The sequence below is a fragment of the Ambystoma mexicanum genome, chromosome 12, assembly GCF_040938575.1.
Source record: "Ambystoma mexicanum isolate Mex_15411 chromosome 12, UKY_AmexF1_1, whole genome shotgun sequence".
Taxonomy (NCBI): domain Eukaryota; kingdom Metazoa; phylum Chordata; class Amphibia; order Caudata; family Ambystomatidae; genus Ambystoma; species Ambystoma mexicanum.
In genome coordinates, this window is record NC_090936.1 from 982207076 (window position 1) to 982227863 (window position 20788).

At 41.9% G+C, this 20788-nt stretch overlaps 1 protein-coding gene across 1 annotated transcript in view; it reads left to right on the plus strand.

The window, feature by feature from the left end:
* The first annotated feature begins 226 nt into the window (after window positions 1–226).
* LOC138514163 (arylsulfatase A-like) overlaps window positions 227–20788 on the plus strand; it is a 270214-nt gene continuing 249652 nt past the window's right edge. The window contains exon 1 of the mRNA XM_069629470.1: window positions 227–534. The gene's annotated coding sequence lies outside the window, so the exon portion shown is untranslated. The remainder of the gene's footprint in view (window positions 535–20788) is intronic.

Sequence of the window (20788 nt, forward strand, 5' to 3'; positions counted from 1 at the left end):
AAAAAATCGGTATTTGATGTCAAAAAATCGGTAGGCGGTAGGACTGCTTAAAAAGCGGTATCCTACCGCCTAAATCGGTAGGGTTGGCAAGTATGCGGTAGTCGGGACAGAAGTTGGGTATGCGCGTTATTAAACAAAAGTCAGAATCTCTCTGAAATCTTGGTTTGCACTTCCCATTGTATTACTTAGTAGACCTTAAATGGGGCAAAAGCGGTTGGAGTAATGTAAATTGAGTCACAGGACACATCTGCCGTGCTACTAACCCGTGGATTAGAAAGCGGACAGCGGTATATTGTTTAAGCCGCGCACGGGTTTCGCAACTCAATGAACCACAGTCCCCAGACTGCCTGGGTCACGTGATTATCTGTGAGCCGCGTGACTTCGGAGAACCACAAACACAGCCACTTGTTGCGAGCACATCTTTCCTTTCAGCTCACGGGAAAGAACGAATCCGCGACGATTGAGTGAAGAGGCTCCTTGAATCTTCTGCGTGTGAACGTCAATTGAAACTTTTGCTGACTTACACACTCTGTGGTACGGTAACCCTCTTCCGCTCCCTTACTCTGCAGCTAGGGCGTCCCTATAGGGACGGAAATGGGGGCAATTGCACACCTATTGGCTGATTCTCTCTCTCCCCCGCCCTCCCACATTGATGGCAAGCCCCCTCACCCCCTCTGGCAAAAAAAAAAAACTCTTTCCAGCAGTTGTAAAGGTGGTTCTTTTCCCAGCCGTAATTCGCGCGTTTGCCGGACTTATTTGCTGAGCCTCTGCTTTTTCTTCTGGCCTGACGGGGACACCACAGGAATCAATAGCCTAGGAATATAAATGCGGCGGGGGTGACTCGTCCCTGTTAAAAACAGACTTACATGCTGGGTACACTATTGTTTTCCAAACGTGCAGCTTGCACTTATCTAGATATACAAAAAGACATTTCCAAACTGAAACATGCTTCTGAAACTTACATTCACTAGTTTGTTTTAAAAGTGATTTTTTTTCTGGGCCATTGAGCTGATTTGTGTGGGACGAGGGCTGTGCAACAACCCCTGCTCCTCACCAGCAAAAATCGTCTCCCCATGTGAGGTGATGAGGTTTGGGAGATACCAGGGGGCAGTCATGGTATTTTATGCCTGGTAAAAAAAAATACCATGCCTGACCTTGGACCCCCCTAGTTCCTCTCATGCACACAATCACATTGTGTGTGTGTGTGTGTGTGTGTGAGAGGCGCTGAAGGGGCAGGCAGGCATTTTTTTTTACTGGGCATCTATGATAAATCAAGCATAATGAGTTTTTTTTTATGTAGCTAGACTGCCATTTTAATGCAGTCAGTCTAGCCATTTCTTATTGTGGCACATCCTTTTGAATTGGGCATATTTGATAAAGCAAGCTTGATAAGTGATATTATGTAGCTAAAGAGACATTTTAATGCACCTAGTCTAGCCATTTCTTACTGTAGCATTATATTTTGTATTGGGCACCTTTGATAAACTAACCTTAAGTGGTATTTCATGCCTAGACTGACATTTTGATTCAGACAGTCGAGCCATTTCTTATTGTGGTATGCCATTTTGTATTGGGCATCTTTGATAAAGCAAGCATAATAAGTGCTATTATGTAGCTAGACTGGCATTTTCGGGCAGCCAGTCTAGCCACTTCTTACTGTGGCATGATATTTTGTATTGTGCATCTTTGATTAAGCAGGGTCGCGTTGAAAAGTAAAATGTTAATTGCCTCCTTTACTGAAGTGATACACGGTAAAGATATGACGGTTTTTACCCTCAATCTCTACTTCCATCCAGCGTGGGTGGAAATAGATTTGGTCTTAAACGAAATAGAGAACATGTTAATGACATGGTTACATTCATATTCGGAGGATGCCGGCCTGATCATACTAGGTGGTGATTTCAATTGCCTTTGTCCAATCATGCAGCCCTCTTTGAATAATTGTTCGGACGCGAGGGGTGTGAGTGGGGTAGTTGAAACAGACCTAGAGTGTAAAAACAGTACATTTGGGTTCACATGGGCACGCTCCTTAGCAAGAGGCAGGTTTTGGCAGTTAAATTCATGGACATCCCATGGGTCGAACCCTACACTGACGTGGCATGGCTTTTTTTGCACAATCAACCATAGACTACATCTATGTAGCAAGCATTAAAGGTATACATATTACATTATTTGAGGTGATATCGACTGGATGACCATGATATGCTGGATTGTTCCTTATCATTTTTGAAAAGGGTAAAGCAATAGAGGAAACCAAGTGAACAAATCTTGTTGTAACTGTTTTGATGAACAGAGTGCTCCAATTTAGTAGAAACATTAGAAACATTTGGAAGGTGAACAATTGCATAGAGAGATGGTGGTGTAATCTGTGTGAAAATGAGAAAGAGCTGTGTACTGCGCCAGATGAGTTTGCACAAACCCTAATGCTGATGAAGCAGTATAGTGCAACCAGTTGGCGGGAGCAAGAGGTCTTTGTTATGGACGACCCACAGTTTGACAAGGCTATTGGCCTAAAGAACGACCAATGCGATCTAATAAAAGCAAATATGACAGAGCTGAATGCCGAGGAGCAGGCCGTCAGGTGTTGTAGACAAAAGTATAAAAGATGGGTGAAAGATCACAAGCTGCAGATTTATATGAAGACCTGTTTAGGAATTTGATTAGAGAAGATGCCAGATGGATTTGGTGGCAATTTAATAAGATGCAAATAGATTGCCAGGCCTTGTGCGTTTCTGAGGGTGCATGGGTTGATTATTTCACAGTGAAATATTAAGGAGGAGGCAAATGGTTTGTTAGGAAAATCAAAAGCTGTTCGGCCATCTGAGAAACCCTGCACCTACGAATTTGATAAAGATGATATTGTGACAATAATAAAGGGGCTAAAGTATTTGAGAGCTTGTGGTCCCGATGGTATGGCAAATCAGCTCCTAAAAAGTGGAAAGGAACTATGGGCAGACATCCTTTTTAAATTGTTGAAGAAGATAATCGCAACAGGCAAATGTTCTGAGTCGTGGAAGGTGTATTTTGGCTCTAATTTAAAAAAAGGCCTGACTCTGTGATTAGTTATTGGCCCATTTTGTTATTGGATGTATCCTCCCAAATGTTGTCGGCCTTTGGTAGTAAAGGATTTTAAAAAACTGGGCAGGTATATCCCTCTGGCTAAAATAGCAAGACAAGGATGCATATTAGCTCACGATTTATTTCATCTTTATGTGGCGGATTTGTGGGAAGTGAATAACAGCTGGGGGTGGGGGGACTATCCACCTATATGTATAGTTTTAACAACAAACTGCATCGCCTACGCAGATGACTTGATCCTATTAGATTTTACCCTGGCAGTGTTACAGAGATCTTTGAATGGGATGGCAACTTATCTAAATATTAATAAACTAGAGATAATTCTGCCAAAATCCTTTGTAGTAACAATAAGTAATAAAAAACGAAGGAAACGCTGTGGTGGTCAGTTAACAAAACACGAGTGGCATAAGTTAATACCTTAAGTCCCTGGGCTTTGCGTTTTCCGTTATTGACATACTGAATGTGCAAAAAGAGACATGGAGATCAAGGTGCTATTGTGCATGACCTTAGTGACCTTAATAAAGGTCATAAAATGTAGGATATGTGCATTTTCTTTGATTCTCCCCCTCCCTAATAGAGTTCTATCGCTTGAAAGTGACCGCTATGGTGTTGCACTGTGCAAAATTCATGAATTTCACCAGTAGGAAATACTTGGATATCCTGGAGGGTAGGGTCTTGAAAGAGGTGTTGAGCCTGCCTAGATTCATGCCCACAAGTCTAATATACCTAGAATTGGGTCTTCAGTCGTGGTGGGCACACTATCTGAAGCAATCCCTATTTGCATATACTAAGGTGGCTAACATGGGTAGACCCAGTTTGGGGGCACATTGAAGTGAAATTATGGATGGTGGGGTAATTATAAGAAGCCCTGTATCCATTTTATGGAAGGGTCATGTATATTGAGTGCAGCCTCCCAATTGGTCATGAAAAGTAAAATGAAATGATGGAACGTAATTAAAGATTTGTAAGACCTTGACAGAATTATTATGTATTGTAATAATGCTCTTTATTATACTCCGATGAAGAATATTAGACTTTATCGTAGAAAGTTCCCTGCACAGACCTTCTCCAGGTGGTACTTTACATTTTGATGAAATTGCCTACCAACTTTGGAAAGGATAGGTCTGAGTTTGGGTATTGCAAAGGAATTATGGAATTGCCGATTGTGCAAAACAGAGGATGTTGACACTTTGAAGCATGTGGTCATGAAATGTCCTTCGACTGCTTCGGATCGAACATCATTTCTTGGGTCTTTTGTACATTCCCCTTCTGCAGTTGTTTTTATAGACTTTTGGAACAGACTAATGCCAACTTCATTTAGCATTAGTGATATATTTTATAAAGGTTTCTTAATTATTTACAGCAATGATTACTGGTGGTGAGGAGATGGTTTTGAGTTTAGCTATGTTTGGGTTTTAGTAAATTTTTAGATGTCTGGATTTTAGTGAAATTTTAAAATGACAATGCATTTTATATTTTGTATCAAATATATGAAATTAAGTTTGTTTATACATTTGTGTATAGGTATTTTTTGTACCAAAAGCAGAAATGCAAAAGGATAAAGTAATCGTGGCTAGACTGGCATCCCAGTTTGGACATGTTTTTATACTGTAGCATGGCATTTTTAATAGTAAAGCCAACTGGAGTATGTTCTTAGGTGGGAATACGGCCATGTTTTGGCAGAACAAGCGTGGACATGTTTTCTTATAGTATCATTACTGGCATTATGTGCAAAGAAAATCTGAATATGTGCTTATATTTGAATCCTGGCATATATTGGTCTAGCCAGAATGTAAATGTATGGGTGCTTCAGCGTGAACATGTTTTTTAACAGCGTATATTGTGGGCAAAAGCATCATAAAAATGTACCCCAACACCTCTTGATTGGTTCAGGCTCACTCACTACACTCCATCACACTAGCATTTTTGGGGAGGAAATATTTATGCCGCTCCAATTAAATATACTACTTACATTACTTTATTATTGTCTAAATAAAGCCCATGAATGATTAAATTCACCAGCCCCCATGGATGTATAGCCAGAAACAGAAAGCTGTAAACCATTCTATGGGGGCAAAGTGCCTTTCCTGGACCTGGACACTAGGGTCCAGCTTAAGTTGGATGGTGGGGGGACCATTACTGTCCCGATTGTTACCCGCCGTGGGGTTAAGCAAAGGTGTATGTTGGCCTTTCTGCTTTTCAATTTGTACCTTTCCGGTTTGGTGGATGTCTTGAGGACTGTGTCAAATTGTCCTCTGCGTACTGGCCAGACTCACATTATTTCATTATCCTGTGCCGACAACATTGTGATCTTGGACCACACTTGCAGAGGGCTTTCTCAATCCTTGGAAATGTTAGCAAGTACGCTTTTGATAACGAGCGAAGCATTAACCTAGGCAAAACAAAGGCGATGCACATTTTAGTGGGAAGAGGATTGCCCGCCCACTTGTTTTTTTCTCTAGGGTCATAAGTTATAGTGCACGGGCAGTCATACCTATCTGAGAGTTACGATAGATACTGGGAGCAGCTATCCATCCTTGATAGTGGAGAGGCAAAGTAAGGCAACCACATTGACTGCTTTGACTAATTTGCGAGGCTGTCAGCTGGATATTCACTCAATAGTATAATCAGTCTGTATAAGCAGTGCTATTGCCCAGCGATACTTTATGGCCTAGAAGACATTACCATCAACAATTGGAAGTTGCTTAGCATCTTGGAAGGTAAATTCTGCCGCAGAATTCTGGCACTACCGCCTTGCGTACCTATTGCCATTTTGTGCCTGGAATTAGGGTTATCCTTTTTGAAGGGGCAGGTGCTAACGAAAAGGAGTCTTTGTACATCAAAGCTATTAAAGAGCCCCTATGCCCGATGCTGAAACTTATGGGGATGCTTATTGAAGCGAATGTATGTAATGAGAATAGATTTTTCTCTTTAAATACAGGGAGCCTTAAACTGTTTGAAATGGTTGGCTGATCCCCCTCTCAGAACTCAGACTTGGCGATGATGGTTGGTGTTTGGAAGAAGAAATGTACGACATGGGACTGGAATTTGAATTATTCTCACCTAAGAAGGTTGAAGAATAATATTGATACTATGGAACTGAAGCAAAAATTCCTGTCCCTTCAAAAGTATATTTTCTTATCTGCCCCAGTGCTAAGTAGCGTCATTTCGTATTGCTCTTCTGTCCTAGAAAGCTGCCTTTTCTCAGTATTGTTGCCTCAAGATTCGGTGTTCCGATAAATGGGATATATTGTTTGAAATGTAAATTGAGGCACATTCTTGAAACTCCCAAGCATGTCATGACAGAATGTCCTAAGATGACATTGACGTATATGGTAATTTTGGGCACGGTTACAAATCGATAAAAAGCAATTATTTTTAGTCTCATTGTTTGAACTCAAATAGTGGAGCTCTACACCTTGCGCTATATAGAGTATGGATGAAAGTTAATTTGAAGCTGGGAATGATTACTGCCGACTTGTGAGTTTCTTAATATTTTGTACATATTCTAATGTATTGTCTCTGTGTTCAATTTAATTATGTATGCCCAAATGTATATATTTGGTTTCAAAAATGTACTATTATTTAAGAATGATTTATGTAAAGTTCTATGTGAGCTGAATCACAATACATACAGAGTCCTGCAACCATTGCTAAATAACTAAGGGCAAAGTTGTCTGTCTTCCCCCTGTACTCAGCCTTTATGTGGCATTCCATCTGTTAAGCAGGCTGGCCTTGAATATCATTTGTAACTGGGGTATGAATGATATCTCTTCTGTTAAACTGACTCTTTTTGACCGGCTATTAGTTAAAGCTGAGCTGGAAGCGATGTCTGCTTGAGTCACAAGAATGCAGTCTCTTGCTCAGTGCAATGACAATGTTGAGCCTGAGTTGGCTTTTTAGAATATTTATGAACTCGATGCAAAACATGTATTTCATTAAACCTACTCTGTACATGCTTAATGTCAGTTTTCTTTAACCAGCTTGGTAAAATTAAACCAGTTTGGCCTGTTGATGTTTATTTGATGTGCCACCACCTGCCCACCCTGTTGTATGTGTGCCCCCACTCCAGTTCCCCCCCAAATACTGATTTCTAGTGATGCAACTGTATGTACTGTATATCCTCTTCAACATGGTTATATGGCACCCTCTCTACAATGCGCTGTGCCTGACGCTGCACCTTCCAATGTTGGCCGGGCGTGGCTTATAGGAGTGGCAGTGTGTGTGATCAAGAGTTGCTTGTCCCAAACAATACATCGTGAGACCCTGCAAACATGTTTTTTGGATCAGCTGGTCTTGTCTGCATGCTGTAAATAAATCTCCCTCTGGCTCTGTTTCTAAATAAATAACTTTCTGTAAATAAAGGAGTTTCTCAGTATCTAAGCAATTCGGTGAGTAAATCCCCCTTCATTCTGTAAAACAATGACCCAGACCAGTGCTCCAGATATGATTTTGAAGTGGGAGTATTTTACTCCTTACTCTTTAAAGTTGGGAGTAAACAGATTTTTTTGGGGAGTAAAAATTAAGTCCACTTCCCAATGGGAGTATTTTATAAGTGATTAAAGTAGGTTTTAACTGGGAAATGGAATTTTTTCTGTAATGTGTTTTGTTTGTTTTGCACCTAGCTATTCATAAACATTACAATATCCCTGTTTACTGCTTCTAATCAGGCAGAAATAATAGACATGTGGTACTATGTTCACTGCTGGTCCAAACATATCCATGGACCTGTGTGAGTGAAAGCAGGGGCACAAGGTCATATGTGTCTATTTCCCATTTTTTGTTGGGTGTATTTTTACTCCCTATTTGTATTTTTTGGGAGTATTTGCCCATTGTTATGGAGTAAAAGTGGCCGATACACACCTTATCTGTAGGGCTGACCCAGGCCCTTTGCTTAAGTGCACCTTTGGGATTAAAGTTCACCTGCTGTCGGCCTGTGTTTATGTGCCACCGTTAAACCGCTGGTTCCAGTGCTTTAACTAGGCTTTTGCCACCGTTTGAAGCAACAATGAAGGACAGGTGGTATGCACATCTGCCTAGGGAGGCACCAATCCTATCAGAGTCTGTGTAACTTTCAATCGCCTCCAACTGAAGGCTGTGTAACTTTCAATGTTCATTGTCCAGCAAAGGACAACCTCTTTAAAAGGTGTTATAGCTGCACTGTTTAACCTGCTTTCAGCTCTTTCGTGCGGGGCTGGGAATAAGCTAGGAGAATAAGGAAGGAATTTCTAGCTGGGGCTCATGTTTTGCAACATCCATGATAAACCTGGGGAAATCAGCCATTGGGGTTTTCAGTAGAAAACATCATTATAAACTTGGAAGGGGACGTTTATTTTGAAAGGGGTCGCACTGAGCCCCCATGTATGTTCTTCAGGCATTAGTCACCCAAGAGGAAGAGAAGGGGGAGCGGCAAATGGAACCAATAGAAGCAATGAAAGCTGCTTTGCATAAAATCACGTTGCATTTTGGGAACATAAAAAGTAGCACATGTTTTATTTGGCATATCTGTGATAATGAGTCAATCCTGTAACTCCTCTGAGCACACAATAAACTCTGGCCTGCCTGCTACTTTCATATATGATAACAGCCTACCTAACAGTAAAATAAGTCGGATGTTGGCTGCCTGCATTCAGCTTTCATGCATGTACTCCTCTGACCACAGGTTTTTAAAGGGCTGCTGAGCAGCCGCTTGACCCACGCTCAGTTAATATTGTTCTACTGGCAGGTGCTTGCGTTTGGCACTGTGGAAACCCTGGCTCAGAGGAAGTTTTTGAAAACCGATAGGGTTCGGCCGAGGAAAGCCCCAGGACTCCCTATCATGTTCATAACGCCATCATCCCTCCCCTCCACCTCTGATATTCCTTTTTTGCTCAATCGGTGGTACTGCTGCAAGGCCCAGGACCATACTAAAGGGCTTAACAATTACTTTATTAACACAGCATCTTTCTATAAACGTGAATGTGGAGAAGATTAGAACTATGATGGAATGTTTACATTCAACACTGTGAGCTCGGGTAATTAAAGTTAGTCACAAAACATTTAAAGCTAGTGTGCATGACGTCGGACAGACACAAAAGTGTGCTTTTTTAATGTGTATTCACATTTTTGTAACAAGCTGGAAGTTGGTGTCAAACAACCTTATTGTACATTTTTTTTTTTTTGTCTAAGTGCTGAATATATGTGGCGTAAAAGGAGAGATTTCCTAGCCTTGCATTACTTTGAATTCTGGGACGTACCTTCCACTCAGGAAGCCCTCGGTGAAAGGGCGAGTACTGTGCTGTTTTGCTGTGGAAGTTATTGTGGAATACCTTCCTGTGTCCCGCTTTCGCTGCGGAGTGTCAACGTGGGAAAACAACTTTTTGGAGGTGCGTGTGCCTTTAAGTCAGCAGCAGGATCAGCTGACTTTAAAAGAGCCGCCTCCACACCCTTGCAGCGTAAGCCCTCGGTGAAATGGCGAGTACTGTGCTGTTTTGCTGTTCTGCGTGGTTCTGCGGTTGGAGACTCTGTCGGATTGCACGAATTAAACATCACGCCTGCTGCTGCCTTGATGTACGCCGAGTCCCTGATACAATCTATCCCAGTAACACCGACTCTGATGCATCTCGCTAAGACACGCGCACAAACCAAGAAATGGACTTCAATGGATGCACACCCTGGCTCCGAGAAGACGGCTGTAGCTCTCTGTGGGGAGCGGAACTTAACAACTGTAAGTACTCTAAGCACACAAGTCATCGATGGGACAGGCGATGCCATCCGCCCAATGGTCGAGGTCAACAATGTTGACACAAACGTTGAACCCGTTTATGATGCCCCAATACATATGGCCTTTGAACAGTGTCCACCATACAACTTAACTAATAGCACTGACCCTACATACATCAACCCCGAGACCATGGTCGACAGTGATGGAGGGGACTGTGTCATTATGAACCCACTACCTTCTTGCAGTATGCCCACTGATGCTGTAGCTTTACTCAACCACGACGGCTTTCTTGGCAATGATGTACCGGTTACACCAACAACAAATACATCAAACACTTCTTGTGCCGAACTTCCTCAAAGACACGATCTGAGTAGAAAGGTACTAATGCTTTCTGCAGTACCTAACTCGGAAGCTCGCACTGAGGTAGTTATAACACAGGGACCTGGGAACCGTAGACCTTCATTAGACATCGCTAATAAGCGAATTACCGATTTAGCACTGATGACTAAACTCCAACAAAACCGACATGTTAAAATAGTGAATCAAGGTCACAAGACGTTCAAAAATGATCGGTTAGAACAAGTGATCAATGAAGCGACACAAAGCGGCTCTCAAAGTGTCACACGTAGAGCAACCGTTGGAGCTAAACGCAGTTGGACTAACACAGACAGTTTATCACCACTGCGTTGCCCTCAGGTAAAAAAGTCAAAAGTTACCTCCACTGCAGAATTCCACATGGATCAAACGAGTCACAAATCTTCCTCAGCTGAATACGTTGAATGTTTTAAAACCGCTAGACACCAACACTTACAAAATACTTCTGTCTCAGAAACTTCTTCGTCTGACTCCTCGATCATGGAGCGTCCTTACCCTAAAATCAGATCTTGCAGACGCTCAAACTCCTCAAAACAAGTGCGTATGCCTAATAAAGAAGAGGTCCCTCGAAATGTACCTGTCTCTAAAGACCTACAGGCTGTTATCATAGCATCTATGGGAATTTCTATTGCGCCTTTTTTGAAACTCTACGAGCAGATGAATGAAAACATAAAAGATCTTGCAACCTTAACTGCGCTTCTCAACACAAAAATAATTTAACTAGAAAGGAAAGAAACGAAATATCAAACTAACCTAACCTCTACAAATGACAAAATTGACTGTATTCTAAACTCTGTCTGTAGCTTTACTGCACACAATCATGAAGACAAAAAATTGCTGGCAGAAGTAGCACGGGAAGCCTTAAAACTTTTCAAAGAGCACCCTGGGAAGTCGGTGTGTAACACAAACTTGGAAGCAACTGACTCAGTTAAGGCGCATAGCGACACAGACAGTGCGCTTGATGTAACGGTCACAACACAGCAAGTAAATCGAAATTTGACGAGCTATACTTCGGCCACCCAAAAACAAAATATAACGACTAGTTGGATAAGAACGCAGACAAGACTGGTGGTCCACACTCACAGAAGGAGTGCGTTCTCCCTGTGTATAACGTGTGCGATAAAGACTCTTCCTCACAAATGTTAGCCACATTTGATGAGATGGTTGAAATTAGTAGCCAGCCATGCAATTCTGAAATCGCTGACCCTCAACCGGCATCATCTTCAAGAAGTAAACCTGTCCCAAAGCAAAAAGGTGCAAATGATGATATAACACCGACAAGACGGAGTGTTGTGCCGACCTCCGCTAGTGTGGAGGTATACGACATCTTTAAAAAAACGGCTGTCAAAGGCAGAATCTACACTCTCTGTTGGGAAGTCTGCCAACTGCGAGAAAAAATCTAAAAATTTACCGTCCAATAAAATGAGACGTGGAAATGGTTCCAGAAAATTTCTGCGAAACCTGAAAACAGTGAACCTAATAGTCGCTGGTACGAGATGCAATTCCTCCGACCTTGCTAACTCAAAAACCCTCCAAAGAATTGGAAACACTAATGACAAAACCTGTTCTCCCGAAAGTACTTCAGATGATGACCTGGATTTGGTAAATCTATCTATATATGACGATGATGAAGTAAATCAAGTAGACGAGTTTCTAGATCTTGCAAACGAGAGCTTACCTTCACAACATGTAGGAGTGGAAGCCTCTTATCCAAGCTGTAACATCGAGAAGGCTCAGTCCGACGTCTTACTTGATACTCAAAAATCATCAAAGACACGACGCACATGTACTATCGTCAGTGCTGTTGACACGATCTCTGAACTGAATAACGATCCAGATACACCATTTGTAACAATGGCTGAAAGACGACTCAAACTGGCGGCCACAAGCTCCAAGGATCTCGAACCTGTAACATGCCAACCAATGGACTCTCACATGTCCATAAAAAAGGTTGCTCCCACGATTACTGAAGCGAACGGTAAACCAGACTCGCCTTTCGAAACACTGGCTGAAACGCGGCTCAAGCTGGTGTCGAAGAGTCTGAAGGACCTTGACTGTGATAGCAGTCATGTGGAAGTCTCCGATAAACCCACAGAAATTGGAAAAAGCGGTTCGACTATCTCAAGACGCTCGAACCAATTTGTATACAAACAGCTGAAAGATGAAACTAAACCAAGTTCTAAAAACACGATGCCTAAATTAAAAATAATAAAAAAGGAATCCTCTTTTGAAAAATTAATTCTGGAAAGACTTTACTCTTGTGATAACTTGATTCTAAATCGACAATATCTATCCAAACTATTTTATTTGATACCGAGTCTGCGAACACTCAATTCCGACGACGTGAAAATAGTGGAGTTTCACTGTGAAGAAAGAAATGATATGGTGACTCTGCACCTTGCTTCCAAAATTATTCGCGAGATACTGCTGGACGCGGTACCTGCACTTTTGTCCCTAGGTTTCGATTTATATCCACAGAGCCTAGTTGACAAAATTCCTGAGCCTTTTTCAAACGCACATGATAAAAGCCAGTAAAATCCAAAGAAAAGAATAACTTCGAGTATAAAATCCAAAGAATATAAAGACACGAAACCCGGGATATCAACTCGAAACGAGACCAAACCAAAGGACACAGAAACAACTCAGTTCTACTTAAATGACCAAATCCAAATAACCGTAGAAGGTCTTAACAAAAACATTGGGCCAACTCAAAAGAATGACACAGAAAACGGAAATTGGGCATGGTTAGCTGCAAACATAAACAATAAAAACCATGATTAATGCTTAAATCGGAGTTCACCACAGTGTCTTAATTTCGGATCGTGGAACACACGGGGTTTTGTTCACCTATTCAATTCCCCTTGGATGAACAACTTAGATCTGATTTGTCTACAAGAAACCTGGCTGACAACCTGCCCGTTGTCGCCTGCCTTTGAGATAGTGGTAAATCCAGCGATTAAATCACCCAAAGGTAGGCCTATGTCTGGCCTTTTGATAGCGGTCAAAAAAGATCGCGGACTCAGAATTATCGAGACAGAAAATGTTTCATCATATATACAAATTGCTAAAGTGAGTTTTACCTCCCTCGACAAATCAGAGTCCATGTACATAATTAATCTCTATTGGAATCACACTATAACTGACGCTGTTAAGTTTATAGACCAGGTGACCGCTACACTGGACAACCTAATGGAAAACTCAAGCAGACCATTGATTCTTCTTTGCGGTGATCTTAACATGGACTGCTTGAATTTGAATACTGCGTCAAAAATAAACTCCTTGAATCACAAGGTCAATGGAAAAACGGGACAGCTCTGGATGAACGAAATGAATTCGAGAAACCTTATACCTTTGAATGGGAATACACCGGGTGATATCCCGGCACAGCCCGCATGGAGACGTGAAAATCAATCTTCAACTATAGACTATCTCTTCGTGTCTGAAGACCTTGCAGCCAAAGTACATCGGCTCGAGATTACCAAAATGAAACATAGTGATCACGACATGCTAAAGATGTCGTTCAATGCCTATAGACAGACATCCCAACAATTATGGCTCCACGACAACACGTACCGATCCGGAAGAATTCGTCTTAACTTTAAAACCAAACATATAAACTCGGTAACATCTGCGTTGGAGGACACTCCACGTGAGATTGAATATCAACACCTGTTGATTCAATTTGTGGAATGCAAACAAGGCCTTAAACAACAAAAAACACAGCATAAACATAAGTTTGATCTACAAGTATTGCAACAAAAACGAACTCTACTTAAAGAAATAAGGATGATACCTAGAAGTAACAAAGAATTATACGACGTAGCTAAAAAACGTATAACGCAAAAATACAGAAACTGGAGAAATAACCATTATGCTACAATCTTGCAGAACGACTCCGAAGAGATGATGCGCAATCTCAAAAATAAAAACTCAGCTGAATTTTGGCGTGTAATAAACAATCTTGCCGCCCCACAAATAGCATTACAAGTATCTCCAATTCACCAAGAAACTTGGTTAAAACATTATACGAACCTGTTTAACACATTGGAAGTGGAAAACAAAAGTACAACCGAGCACAAACTCCTGTGGACACTGGAGTTCGACATAAACGACATTACAAACTCAATTAAGAACTCCAACGCATCAAGAGCTCCAGGGCCGGATGGCCTCACGAACTACACAATGAAACAAAACCCGAAAGAATGGGCAAAGCTCTGTCTACTCCTCTTCGAAAGAATAAAAACAAAACGAGCTACCCCAAGATCTTGGAAAAATGCCATAATTGTGCCGATTTTCAAAAAGGGGAACAGACTGGACCCGAGAGACTATCGTCCTATCGCCTTGTTAGATGTAATAGGAGAAATCTATGCAACTCAACTACAACAAACCTTAAAATCGTGGGCACTTAAAAATCACCGTAATGACCCACGACAAGCGGGTTTTGTTAAAGGCGTAGGTTGCGGTCTGAACACCCTTCTGCTGAGTCTCTTAAAAATGGAGTCAATACGAACTAACACTGCCATCTACGTCGCATCTATTGACTTTTCACACGCTTTCGATAGTGTTGACCGCCACATTCTGTGGGAGAAACTCAAAGCTTGGAAGTGTCCAGTGGATCTTATAGACGCAATAAAAGAGCTCCATTCTAATACCACTGTGCAAGTCAGACTCAACCAAGGAGGATCCTTATCTCCTTTGATTCCAACTTATAAAGGAGTGAAACAAGGATGCCCCTTGGCTGCAATTGTGTTCAACCTCTTTATCTCCGACATAGGGGACGCATTAAACGAGGCAACAGCATTTCCACCTAAAATTCATGGCTCGCAGTTGGGTTACTTGTTATACGCTGATGACCTATTACTCTTGGATGTCACACCGGTCGGCCTACAACGAAAACTAGACGCCTTAGAAAGATATGTAACGAGAAACAAGCTTTGTTTAAATAAGAAGAAATGCGAAATCTTGATACTGCGCAACTTGTCAGCCTATAAAAAGAGATCAACCCAATATGTGTGGTACCTGGAAAAAATACCGCTCCGGATCTCTACTTACATAAAATACTTGGGATCCATAATAAGTGCACACATAAATGACAATCCTTGGGTTGAGGCCACCAAAAGGAAATGTCAACAACTGGCTTGCCAGGCCGCGATCATAAACAAAAAATTCAGGAAATTTTCTATAAAACCAGTGATCAATTTTTACAGACAAAAAGCAATACCGACCCTGATCTATGGTGCTGAAAATATGTTCGGCTGCTCACACGAGTTATGGAACACACTTGAAAACAACTTTTGGACCAGAGCGTTACACATCTCTAAAGGATGTCCGACTAGCAACATAAGATTTGAACTGGGACTGACTTCCATACAAGCGAGAGTATGTTGGAATGCTTTAACTTTATACAGGAAGTCACAGCTCTCCAATGCAGCCCCTCCATTCAAAATAATACATAAGACGGACTCAGAGCCCGAATACACAATGCTTGCTAAATGGAAACTGCAATGTTCTGAAATTTTGGACGCAAATGACATTGACATTACTACTTTACTTGAAAATCCTGACAAGGCCAAATGTAAACTATGGAGTGCGGACTGGCATCAAACCTGCATCGACAGATCTAGCTCTCGTCTCCTAAGAGAAGTACCACCAGAAGCAAAAGAGCTAGACAAACTACAACCGTATCTGATGCAATTTTCTGATCAGAACTCAAGATTACTATATCTGCACTTTCGACTTAATCTGTTCATGACAAAAGACCGTACAGGTACTTGGCTACGTAAGGAACCTGTCGATTTAAAATGTCGATTTTGTAATCATTCGATAGAGACACTAAAACACTTGACGTTGTTCTGCCCAGAATTTCGCTCTTTGCGAACAAAGTTATTCGGACCGCTCTTTGAGGCACGAAGTACCTATACGGCTGATGACTGGTGGAAAGTTATGTTTGAAGGTGCTGACCTAAAAATTATGTTTGGCTTAGTTCAATTGTTGAAGGAATTGAAAACCCGTCTAAAAGAGCCGATTCCGACAGTAAGAGGGGACGATTGACAAATCGTCTAACAACATATGTTTGGTGAAAGAAGTAGAAAGTAGTGAATCTTGTTATCTGTTTTAAAGGTTTTCCTTGTAAACCATATAAAACTAATAATAAAAAAAAAAGAAAATAAAGCTACAGGGATATTGATGTTGGATTAATTTGCTTCTACAAGGTTTTACATATTTTCAGGTTGCTCTATTTTGTAGCTTTTGTGCCTACATTTGAGTGTTCAAGTTCAGGCTTTGCTGTCAAAGCAGTTTGACAAAAATGATTACTACCCCACAGGAGTTCAGGGATGAGCAGGGCTCCTAAGGTATTTGTGAAAGCCTAGCTCTTTTATTGTGTATTAAATAAGAACACCCGAGTGGTGTTTCCAATAACCTGATTGGTCAATCTTTGGGCTATTTGAACTTGTATAGCCCGCAGATTGAATATAGTCTGGAATGTAATTGAAGCAGCGTAACTCTGCTGCCCGTTACAGCCTGGAAAACACTTGCCGCCTAGAAGGAGCCCTCTTTTTGGTTGCCCAAACGGTAAAACAAACGAAATTCTTTCTTTTCGCCTACATAACAGTGCAAACAATTAAACACAAACGTCCAACTATAAAAGTAAATAAAGTTCAAATGGTGTTCAATCCTAGCAGCAACTACCTGTTAAATGTTATTGCAACAGTATGTACGGCTTATATGAAGAAACACTATATTTGTAACTGACCTGCAGCTCGGGTTGTACCGGGTGTTATGCACCCTCGTACCTCGTTAAAATCCGTCTTCGGGGTCCATAATGCCCAGTACGCCCCTCGCTGCAGGTTTACACATCTATAATAAAATGATGCGGTTAAATTAATCTCAGAAAGGGTGGTTTGCTATGCTAAACAGACTTCCCTTTCAGAAAGCATGCCAAAAGCATAGTGTGTCCTGCTGCATCAGTGTCCCTGATCTTGAACTCCTTCAATTCAGTGGCAGAGAGCTGGTTCAAAGATCAAAGGTACCCTTTTTGACTGCTGCTGCATTTAAAACACCACCTCTGATCCAAAACTCAATTAATGATGAGGAACGTCCTGTCTGGTGGTAGGATAATCTCTAATAATAAGCCATACCTGGGTTGCTATATTGACTGCTAGTTCAGACAGTTATTAAAGACCCATTTGATTTCTATCACGCATGTCAACATTGCAAGCCCAATGTTAGCTATGGACAGACTATGTGCATTCTAGTCAGTTTGCTTGTCTCTTCTCAACCAGCAAGACAGTGGGCATGAAGAGTGTGTCTCATTTGATCCCTTGTGAGGCATGAACCTCCTTGTAACCAAGCTTCAAAGGGCTAGCCACACATCACAGTACTGCATCCCAAGGGCCTTTCAAGCTTCAGGCATAGGAAGGGGGTAGAGTTGGGACACTAAGACAAAAAAAAATGTTGGAGGAACGAGTCCTCCATCTTGTGTTTCTCTGGGCTTCTCTTCTTTCTGTCGCCTACACTTCCTGCAGAGCAAAGCACTTTGGGTATGATGCAAGAAGTCACAGTTAGTAATATGTAGTACAATTAAAGACTTTGGAAGTTGTTCAACATAAGTTCTCTAAATAGATAACAGCAAACATGTTCTTTTTTAAAGAAGCCCTTAGCCTGCAAAAACATAGAATGTCCTTTTAGAATTCAGGTGTTGGCACGTGCTCTCGAAGCAGGCCCAGTGTGTTTATATTAGCTAGGAGCAGTTGCGTGAAGTGAGTTGAAACCACAACTGAAGTTACATTTTTGCTCTGAGTCAATGGCCTGTTGTAATACTATATTAGTTGTACGTTTATAAAGATGTGTCCCTTGTCAATGGGAGGCAGAGAGAGAGTAGGAGACTCGGATGGCTGTTTGTAAACCATGCTGGGCATGCTTAAGCGGAATAAACCTGGCTCTCTGAGCTTTAAAAATCAACATTCTGTTCTGGCGTTTCATTTTGCCTTGGTTATTTTCTGAAAACAGGCAGGAATACTAAAAAGTATTTTCTCACAGCATGCTACTTGGTACTTAGACCGGGATTGAACCACTTAAAGAAGGCTTGCTTTCATCCAATGAGGAAAGTGACCTATTGCCTTCATATGATTGGGTCACCCACTCCTTACTTGATTCATCTTGGATTCTTAAGGACAGAAGAATTTGTTTCAACCTTTTTTTAAAAGCCCTCTGCCAAAGTTCCAGGCAGGTGTTCCAAAGTATAGACACGCTCTACTCCATACCCATCCCCAGGGCTCATTTGGTGTGACATCTGTTGGACCAAGACCTGCACTCTTTGACAGCTGCACCTGTACCCAGACTCCTCACTGGAGCTGAAGAACTCCTGTCAGCGCCATCTACCACCTAGCCCCTGATTTACAAGCAGTGCAAATGTAATGTTGTTTTGCAATGATATTTTGACCATCTTTCCGATTCTTCCCTTCTATCTTCTCCCTGAGCCCCTGGATAGGGACTCGCAGCACAAGGAGAAGCCAGGCAACTGGATGCCTACGTTCTACAGCTTCGAACCATTCTTGAGAACAAGTCGACCGCGTTCAATAGCCTTCAAACCGTCAGGACCCATTGTGCTGCTTTTGGCACTTAATAGAACTTCTTCGAATCGCTGTTGCTGCATTCATCAAACCAGCTCGAAAACGCATCGAAACAGCAAGGGCACAGAATCGAACCTCACCAGACCACAACTCAAACTGCTGGCAGAATCGTGTCACTCACCGACTCGCCCAGCAGTAACCATCTTATCAAACCTGCTCGACTTTTGAACGCATTGAAACGTATGAAGCTCTTCTTGGAACCGACTCGATGCCCATCTCGCCAGCACTACCTGCCGCATCTGAACATGGTTAGACCCGCAAGACGGCATCCTTAAGACTGGTTCAATGCTGTCGAACCACCTAAGAAGAGATTCGGGTACTTCTCATAGGTCCACCCCCCCATAACCGTTTGAGATGGATAAGCGACCTATTTGCACTTTTTTCTACAGACACATCCAATTGACGACGTTTCAATTTCTTCACCCCTGCTACATTACCCATTGTGCTTGGATTCACATGTTGCATATTCTGTGTTCTTTCCACAGGGGTGGGTTTTTGTTAGTGTTTTTCTAGTACAATTACATTGCATATTGTGTGCTTTTAATTAAATTATATATATTTCTATGGAAACTTGATTGGACATTCCATTATTCTGGACTATTGTACTACTGCTGGTTGGACTGCTACTGTTAACCACTTTCACAACCAGCTTAAAGAGTAGAACCTGCCATTGTTCCATATTAGCACAAAAGGCAAAGGAGGTATAGTTCTTGAACGTGTCTCTCACCTTTATGATTGGATCACAGTTGGCTTGTAGTAGTGTGAGGGATGAGTAGGCGGTTTAGACACTATCCTTTTCCTCTTGCAGATCAGTAGTCCTTTAGTCACAGCCATACACTACAACTAGAATAGCAGTGATCTCATTTATGAAGGCGAAAAAGCCACATCATGGACGGTATCCCTCCTTTAGTCTCGTGAGTTAGCATGGACTAAGGGGAGGCTTTACTGTTCAGGAGGTTGTGAGCCAGCATGGAAGCTTCCAAAACAACAATAGTAAGCAAACTACCAAAATAAAAGAAATGTACAAACAAGGTTATATAAAAATAAGACTTTATTTAAACTAAAAGGGCAAACTATTAAACCCCAACAACTCGCCTATGTAGTAAGATACACAGAGAATGCAGACTCTGGGTGAAAAGGCATCCTGGGTATTGAAGTACTGGGGGTGACGGGTATAGTGTTGTAGAAATTCACTCTGAGTTTAAGTATGTCTTTAAGGCATTCAATGATTGGGTCTTCAATGTGACTATGGACCATAGAACAAAGCTGTGGGACAGAACCACTGAGTATTCTCTTCTTTCAGTGTCACCACTGCCACAAGTCAGATTTCTGGGTGCTTTCTGGTGCATCGAGTTGGGTTCTAGTTGACAAGCTGGTTTGATGAGATTCGACAATGCAGTGCTATTTGCAAATATGGCAACCGCTTCAAGCTCGGTGAATCTTGGGACAGGCAGGATATGATCGAGTCAGCATAGTATGAAGGCTCGACCGGTCTTGCTGCAGGGAAAACAGACATTTGAGCTCCACAGTGAGCTGTTAACTGGATCCAACGTGGTGCGGTTCAATAAATGAAAACGCCTCCTGCCTTGAAGAAGCTTGGGAAAGGCAAGAAATGTTAGGGTCAGTAAAGCTTGAAGGCACTTTAGCTTGAGAGGTTGTCAATTGTAGCTTTGTTGGGTCTTTGCAGTTTCTCAAAAGTGTTTGGAGTGCTCAAAATGGTTTGAAATTGCAGGGAGCCAAAGGATGTTTATTTTGGCCCCTTTGGTGCCCTTCACCTGCTCCCCGAGGGAAGATGGGCCCGTTTTATGCCCTTCTCAAGCAAGCACGCTACCAGAACACTTGCAGGGTTGCCAATTAAGCAAACATAGTCCTGGGTACCAGTGTCCAGCAGCAGGCTTTCCTCCAGCAGGTCACTTTAAAAGTTCTCCAGAAGCGGCAAGGAAAAGCATTTCATGTCCAGGCATGGATTTAGGGCCGCAGTCACAGCTGATTATGCTGC